The following is an 8,485-nucleotide window of genomic DNA, read 5'->3' on the forward strand; positions in this document are numbered from 1 at the left end:
TATGAAGACTTAGAAAATGTGCTTTGTGTTATATGGAAAACAATGAATGATGTAGAACTGACCTTCCATGGAGTTGCATTTTCCAGAGAATGCAGAGTTGATTATGCCTTTTTTACGATGCCTATAATTTAACACATTTTCCACTAGAAATGTGTTAAACATCCACTGAATTAGTTAGCAAGTTTACTAGATACCTACAGTAGTTGTTCATTTAGCTAACCAAACCATCAGTCCTTTCTTGCCATTATGAAAATCAAATTCAACAATGTGAATCTTTTCAATATGACTTTCTTTCAAAACCATGTAATTCTACCTCGCAAATATACCATGCATTATAGGGAAAGCATGCACTCTAGCATGCCATTCAAGCCAATCAGAAACAAGTATTCAACAATGCCATGGTATTAAGTTAATTGAGCTAGCTGACCTGTGGCATGGCAGCAGCGGGCGATACTGAGTTTCCAGAAGTCCCACTCAGAGATAGAATTCATGTTGTAGGAACGAGTGAGAAGGATGGCGAGAAGAAGCAAGACAGGAAAAACGGCACGAGATGCGAACCCAAACCAACTGATAGACAAGCTAAGTACTTTCTCCTTGCTGAGACAAGTGCAGGATAGAACTGAATGCTCTGAGCAGTCGATGGATAGTGATCTTGAAATTGATCCTGACAAAAGTGAGGAGAAAGAACCTGTGTTATCAGGTGAGAACCTCACCCCAGTGATCAGGAAAATGCCAGAGAGGACTCTGACCCAGTGGGAGTAAGATTCCTGGAGAAAGTGGATCCATCCCTTTTGGCCGATCTGTTAGTTGTATCAGGCTGGGTAAAGAAGGAGTTGGGTTCTGTCAATTCAGTCAAAGTATCCAGAGATGGACTTGTGTAGAGTTTTTGCGTATCTGCTGTTCAGTGGGAGAGGACACTGCATGTTTCGAGACTCGGGATGAAAGTGGTGTTATGCTTTGAGAGCCTGTCTGTTCTTTTAAGTTTTGATGCAGTGTTTTGATGTGCTTGCTGGATAAAGTCATGGTAGGGTATATAACATTGGAGGCTGCTGGGAGGACGGCTCATAATAATATCTGGAATGGAGTCAATGGAATGGTATCAAACACATGGAAACCTCATCTTTGACGTGTTTGATACCATTCCATTGACTCCATTCCAGACCTTATGAGCCATCCTCCCCTTAGCAGCCTCCACTGTATTTAAGTTATCCCGTGAGAGCTTTTGTTCCGAACCCACCATGGTGTTTCATGTGCCGAGTTCATAGTTATGTTGCAGCAGTATGTAGGAGGGAGATGGCGAGGTGTGAGAAGTGTGTTGTTTTGTTGGAAAAGGTGGAGCTTTTCAATTGTAGGAGTGACCATGTTGCTGGGGATCAGAAATGTCCTGTGCAAGTAAGACCGATTTACATTTCCAGGGTAAGGGCATTGCAGAAGGTGTCATATGCTGAGGCAGTAAGGAAAGTACAGGATGGTGGGCAAAGGTTGAGGGAGCCTGAGAAGATCCCTGTGAGAAGTAGCCAAGTACAGAGCGACCTGAACAGTTTGCGTAAGGTTGGCTTGTTGCCGTTTATTGCTATGGTTATTAATTGTACAGCACAGATGGAAAGGAAATCCCAGAAGATTGAATTGGTTGCAGCAGCATATACATTTTGGGTATCAGAGAGTTTAGTGCAGAAGAACTACAGGTGATTTGGTTTTGAGAGAAGGGGTTTCAGCCTACTAGTCTGATGGCCTGGAGTAGGTTCTGTTGGGGCCAAAGTAGTGGGAAGGTATGGTGGGATGTATTGGGGATAATGGAATATACACTGAGTGTACAAAACATTAGGAGAACCTGCTCTTTCCATGACATCAACTGACCAGGTAAATCCAGGTGAAAGCTATGATCCCTTATTGATGTCACCTGTTAAATCCACTTCAATCAGTGTAGTTGAAGGGGAGGTGACAGGTTAAAGAATGATTTTTAAGCCTTAAAACAATTGCAACATGGATTGTGTATGTGTGCCATTCAGAGGATGAATGGGCAAGATAAAAGATGTAAGTGCCTTTGAACGGGGTATGGTAGTAGGTGCCAGGCGCACCGGTTTGAGTGTGTCAAGAACTGCAACGCTGCTGGGTTTTTTTTCACTCAACAGTTTCCCGTGTGTATCAAGAATGGTCCACTACCCAACTTGACACAACTGTGGGAAGCATTGAAGTCTCCATGGGCCAGCATCCCTGTGGAACGCTTTCGACACTTTGCAGTCCATGCCTGATGAATTGAGGCTGTTCTGAGGACAAAAGTGGGTGCAACACAATATGAGGAAGGAGTTGCTAATGTTTTCTACATTCAGTGTAAATGGAGGTGCAGTATCCTTTTTTCCCCATTTCCCTTTTGCCTTTTTTTGTGAACAAATATGTTATGCACTTTCCAAACTGAAAGGCAGCAATACGCAACATAGCATCTAGTCTGCCGAAAAGCTACACGAAGAAGATGTCCAGTCTGCCTTGGTCCCTATGGCCACATTCACTTCAATCCTCCAGAAGAGGGCGCATAGTCATTGTATTTTTTCTTCATCCCTAATGGGAAGAGTGGAGGATTGGAATGTTCTCTTCATGATGTGGCAAATTGATTACTGTTCTCTCAGCAGCAGGATCTTATGCTGGCTGCTCGATCTGAGATAAAAAATAATAGAGTCCCCCTACATGCTAAACTTGCTAAACTTTGGGAATATACTTGTTTTTGCGCTCTATCGCAATACAACTTTTTTTCACAGCATTGCAATCACATTTGAAAAAAATCATGGAAAGTTTGACGTATTTTAATATTGTATTATTTATACAGCATTTATTTTTAACTTTACGCAAAGACTGGTGTGTTGAAAGCTATTGTGTACGCTATATTTAAAGAAATACACTTTTAAGTCTTCAAAACATAAATGGGTCTCTTGTGCTGGGCAATGGGTTTAATACAGAGTACTGGTTACTCCACCCACTCCTTTCAATCAAACGCAATACATGGTATATGGAATACTTATTGGCTTGTAGAGAACTTTTCTACCTGTCTCAGCAAAAAGTGGGGTGGGAAGTACTCAGTAGGGTCTCTACTGTGACTGTGTTGTACATACCCAGCAACCCTTCATCCCCCCACCCCCCCTTCTATAGCGCCCAATGCAAAACACTGTAATAGACTGAACATGGGATACATATGGGCTTGTAGAGTCTAACCACTGCCTGAACCTACTGTGCTGCCTGGACAGCATTGAAGGACCCCAAGAACACACATCATTCTTAAATGGAAGAAGTTTGGAACCACTAAGACTCTTCCTAGAGCTGGCTGCCTGGCCAAACTGAGCAATTGGGGGAGAAGGATCTTGGTAGGGGGTGACCAAGAACCCGATGATCACTCAGGCAGAGCTCAGAAGTTTTTCCCATCTCTGCAGCACTCCACCGATCAGGCCTTTATTATAGAGTGGCCAGACGGAAGCCACTACTCAGTTAAAGGCACATGACAGCCCGCTTGGAGATTGCCAAAAGGCACCATAAGGACTCTCAGACCATGAGAAACAAGAATAAATCAATCAAATGTATTTATAAAGCGCATTTTTACATCAGTAGATGTCACAAAGTGCTACACAGAAACCCAGCCTAAAACCCCAAACAGCAAGCAATGCAGATGTAGAAGCACAGTGGCTAGGAAAAACTCCCTAGAAAGGCAGGAACCTAGGAAGAAACCTAGAGAGGATCCAGGCTCTGAGGGGTGACCAGTCCTCTTCTGGCTGTGCCAGGTGGAGATTTTAAGAGTATGTGGCCATTAAGGCTCGATTGTTCTTAAAAAAATTAAAACGTTCAAAGATGACCAGCAGGGTTGTAGATTGTGCAACAGGTCAGTACCTCAGGAGTAAATGTCAGTTGGCTTTTCATAGCCAAGCATTCAGTGGTCGAGACAGCAGGTGCAGTATGGAGAGAGAGGGAGAGGGAGTTGAAAACAGCAGGTCAGGGACCTGGTAGCACGTCCGGTGAACAGATCAGGGTTCCATAGCCGCAGGCAGAACAGTTGAAAATGGAGCAGCAGCACTACCAGGTGGACTGGGGACAGCCAGGATTCATCAGACCAGGTAGTCCTGAGGCATTGTCCCAGGGTTCAGATCCTCTGGGAGGGCAGGGCAGGGCAGGGGAGGGCAGGGGAGGGGAGGGAAGGAGGGAGGAGGATGAGAAGAGAGAGAGAGAATTAGAGGGAGCATACTTAAATTCACACAGGACACCAGATATAACAGACTGACTGCAGCACATAGACTATTGCAGCATAGATACTGGAGGCTGAGACGGGGGGTCGGGGGACACTGTGGCCCCTTCTGATGATACCCCCGGACAGGGCCGACCAGGCAGGATGTAACCCCACCCACTTTGCCAAAGCACAGCCCCCACACAACTAGAGCAATATCAACAGACCACCAACTTACTACCCTGAAACAAGGCTGAGTATAGCCCACAATGATCTCCTCCACAGCACAAGTCCGAGGGACCGCAAAACCAGACAGGAAGATCACGTCTGTGACTCAACCCACTGAATTGATGAATCCCTCTTAGGGATGGCATGGAAGAGCACTAGTAAGCCAGTGACTCAGCCCCCATTATTGGGTCAGAGGCAGAGATTCACAGTGGAGAGGAGCTGGCCAGGCAGAGACAGCCAGGGCGGGGTGTCGCTCCAGCGCCTTGCTGTTCACCTTCGCACCCCTGGGCCAGACTACACTCAATCATAGGACCTACTGAAGAGATGAGTTTTCAATAAAGACTTAAAGGTTGAGACCGAGTTTGCGTCTCTCACATGGATAGGCAGACCATTCCATAAAATGTAGCTCTATAGGAGAAAGCCCTGACTCCAGCTGTTTGCTTAGAAATTCAAAGGACAATAAGGAGGCCTGCATCTTGTTATCGTAGCGTACGTGTAGGTATGCACGGCAGGACCAAATCGGAGCGATAGGTAGGGGAAAGCCCATGTAATGCTTTGTAGTTTAGCAGTAAAACCTTGAAATAAGCCCTAGCCTTAACAGCTATGTTTAGCACTAATTTAAGTTTATTTAGTGCTTTATCTGGCTAGCCAGAGAGTACAGCATTGCAGTAGTCTAATCTAGAAGTGATACAAGCATGAATGAGCTTTTCTGTATAATTTTTGGACAATAAGTTTTAGATTGTCTCCGGTCTGATGACCTGAATGCCAAGCGTCACATCTGGAGGAAACCTGGCAGCATCCCTAAGGTGAAGCATGGTGGTGGCAGCATCATTCTGTGTGGATGTTTTTCAGCGGCAGGGACTGGCAGACTAGTCAGGATTGTGGGAAAGATGAACGGAGAAAAGTACAGAGAGATCCTTGATGAAAACCTGCTCCAGAGCGCACAAGACCTCAGACTGCGGCTACGGTTAATCTTCCAGGGTGAACAGGAGTGGCTTTGGGACCTGTCTCTGAATGTCCATGAGTGGCCCAGTCAGAGCCGAGACTTGAACCCGATCGAACATCTCTGGAGAGACCTGAAATAGCTGTGCAGCAACGCTCCCAATCCAACCTGACAGAGCTTGAGAGGATCTGCAGAGAAGAATGGGAGAAAGTCCTCAAATACAGGTGTGCGAAGCTTGTAGTGTCATACCCAAGAAGACTCGAGGCTTTAATTGCTGTCAGTGATTCAATAAAGTACTAAGTAAAGGATCTGAATACTTATGTAAATGTAATATTTCAGTTTTTATTTTGTATAAATTTGCAAAAATTTCTACACCAGTTTTTGCTTTGTCATTATGGAGTATTGTGTTAAGTTTGATGACGGGGGGACAATTGAATCAATTTTAGAATAAGGCTGTAACGTAACAAAATGTAGAAAAAGTCAAGGGGTCTGAATACTTTCCAAATGCACTGTATAAACCAATAGCAAAATAATTTGACTAGATTACTGCCTAAAAATGACTTTTTGTCAGGCTAAGCGACTGACCTGATGCATTTTTTTGAATGTGTAAACATGCACCCATTACCATCACCATTAGGTTAATCTAGGTGGTTGAAAGGTATGCCAGTCCATCATTGTGTCTGTCTTTGTGTACATTTCATTTCACACTGGAAGCAAACAGGGTAAGCAAAAAAATATTAGTGTTTTGTCTTTACAACTGATATTAAACACAACAGTACATTAATGTATTGTTTTGGAATGACTATAATGTATAGGACTAAATGCATATGTCTATAACACAGTCCCCCTCCAAAACTACACATATTTGGTAAGTAGAGACCCTACTGAGTATTTCCCACCCCACTTTAGCTGAGACAGGTAGAACAGTTTGTTCTCTACAAGCCAATATGTATCCCATGTACAGTCTATTACAGTATATTGCATTGGGCACTATAGAGTGGGCTGAGGAAGTGCTGCTGTGTATGTAGGACACAGTCCATAAGGTGAATGCACCAATTTGTAAGTCGCTCTGGATAAGAGCGTCTGCTAAATGACTTAAATGTAATGTAAATGTCCGCCTCCAAAACCACACATATTTGGTTAGTAGAGACCCTACTGAGTATTTCCGACCTCACTTTAGCTGAAACAGGAATAATAGTTTTATAATAATAATAATATATGCCATTTAGCAGACGCTTTTATCCAAAGCGACTTACAGTCATGTGTGCATACATTCTACACATGGGTGGTCCCGGGGATCGAACCCACCACCCTGGCGACACAAGCGCCATGCTCTACCAACTGAGCCACAGAAGGACCACATTATGATCCCCCAGCAATATGATCCCCCAGCATTATGACTCCTCAGCATTATCATCCTTCAGCATTATGAGTTCTCAGCATTATGTGTTCCCAGCAATATAATCCCTCAACATTGTGGGTTCCCAGCATATTAACCCCCAAGCATTATGAGTTCCCAGCATTATGATCCCACAACATTCTGAGTTCCCAGCACTATGATCCACCAGCATTATGAGTTCCCAGCATTATGAGTTCCCAGCATTATGAGTTCCCAGCTTTATGAGTTCCGAGCATTATGAGTTCCCAGCAATATGAGTTCCCAGCATTATGATCCCCCAGAAATATGATCCCCCAGCATTATGAGTTCCCAGCATTATGATCCCTCAGCATTATGAGTTCCCAGCATTATGAGTTCTCAGTATTATGATCTCCCAGCATTATGATCCCTCAGCATTATGAGTTCCCAGCATTATGATCCCTCAGCATTATGATCTCCCAGCATTATGATCCCTCAGCTTTATGAGTTCACAGGATTATGATCCCTCAGCATTATGAGTTCCCAGCATTGTGATCCCTCAGCATTATGATCCCTCAGCATTATGATCCCCCAGCATTATGACATTTACATTTACATTTAAGTCATTTAGCAGACGCTCTTATCCAGAGCGACTTACAAATTGGTGCATTCACCTTATGACATCCAGTGGAACAACCACTTTACAATAGTGCATCTAAATATTTTAAGGGGGGAGGGGGTGAGAAGGATTACTTTATCCTATCCTAGGTATTCCTTAAAGAGGTGGGGTTTCAAGTGTCTCCGGAAGGTGGTGATTGACTCCGCTGTCCTGGCGTCGTGAGGGAGTTTGTTCCACCATTGGGGAGCCAGAGCAGCGAACAGTTTTGACTGAGCTGAGCGGGAACTGTACTTCCTCAGTGGTAGGGAGGCGAGCAGGCCAGAGGTGGATGAACGCAGTGCCCTTATTTGGGTGTAGGGCCTGATCAGAGCCTGGAGGTACTGAGGTGCCGTTCCCCTCACAGCTCCGTAGGCAAGCACCATGGTCTTGTAGCGGATGCGAGCTTCAACTGGAAGCCAGTGGAGAGAGCGGAGGAGCGGGGTGACGTGAGAGAACTTGGGAAGGTTGAACACTAGACGGGCTGCGGCGTTCTGGATGAGTTGTAGGGGTTTAATGGCACAGGCAGGGAGCCCAGCCAACAGCGAGTTGCAGTAATCCAGACGGGAGATGACAAGTGCCTGGATTAGGACCTGCGCCGCTTCCTGTGTGAGGCAGGGTCGTACTCTGCGGATGTTGTAGAGCATGAACCTACAGGAACGGGCCACCGCCTTGATGTTAGTTGAGAACGACAGTTTGTTGTCCAGGATCACGCCAAGGTTCTTAGCGCTCTGGGAGGAGGACACAATGGAGTTATGAGTTCCCAGCATTGTGATCCCTCAGCATTATGATCCCTCAGCATTATGATCCCTCAGCATTATGAGTTCCCAGCATTATGACTACTCAGCATTATCATCCTTCAGCATTATTTTCTCTCTACAGCCAAATATTCTCAACATATCAGTGTTAACATTGCATTAATTCATTACTGGGGGTATAATTATTTTTTTTTAACATATTTTTTATTACATTTTTTATTTTAATATATTTGAATGAGTTATCTACATTGCAATGTTTTGAAATGTGTGGGCTTTTATTTGGAAGCTTTCTTCATTACCGTGCGAGTGACGTCATCGTTTGTGCTGCTGGAAGGCGAGCTTC

Source organism: Oncorhynchus gorbuscha, linkage group LG04 (assembly GCF_021184085.1).
Source record: "Oncorhynchus gorbuscha isolate QuinsamMale2020 ecotype Even-year linkage group LG04, OgorEven_v1.0, whole genome shotgun sequence".
Lineage (NCBI taxonomy): Eukaryota > Metazoa > Chordata > Actinopteri > Salmoniformes > Salmonidae > Oncorhynchus > Oncorhynchus gorbuscha.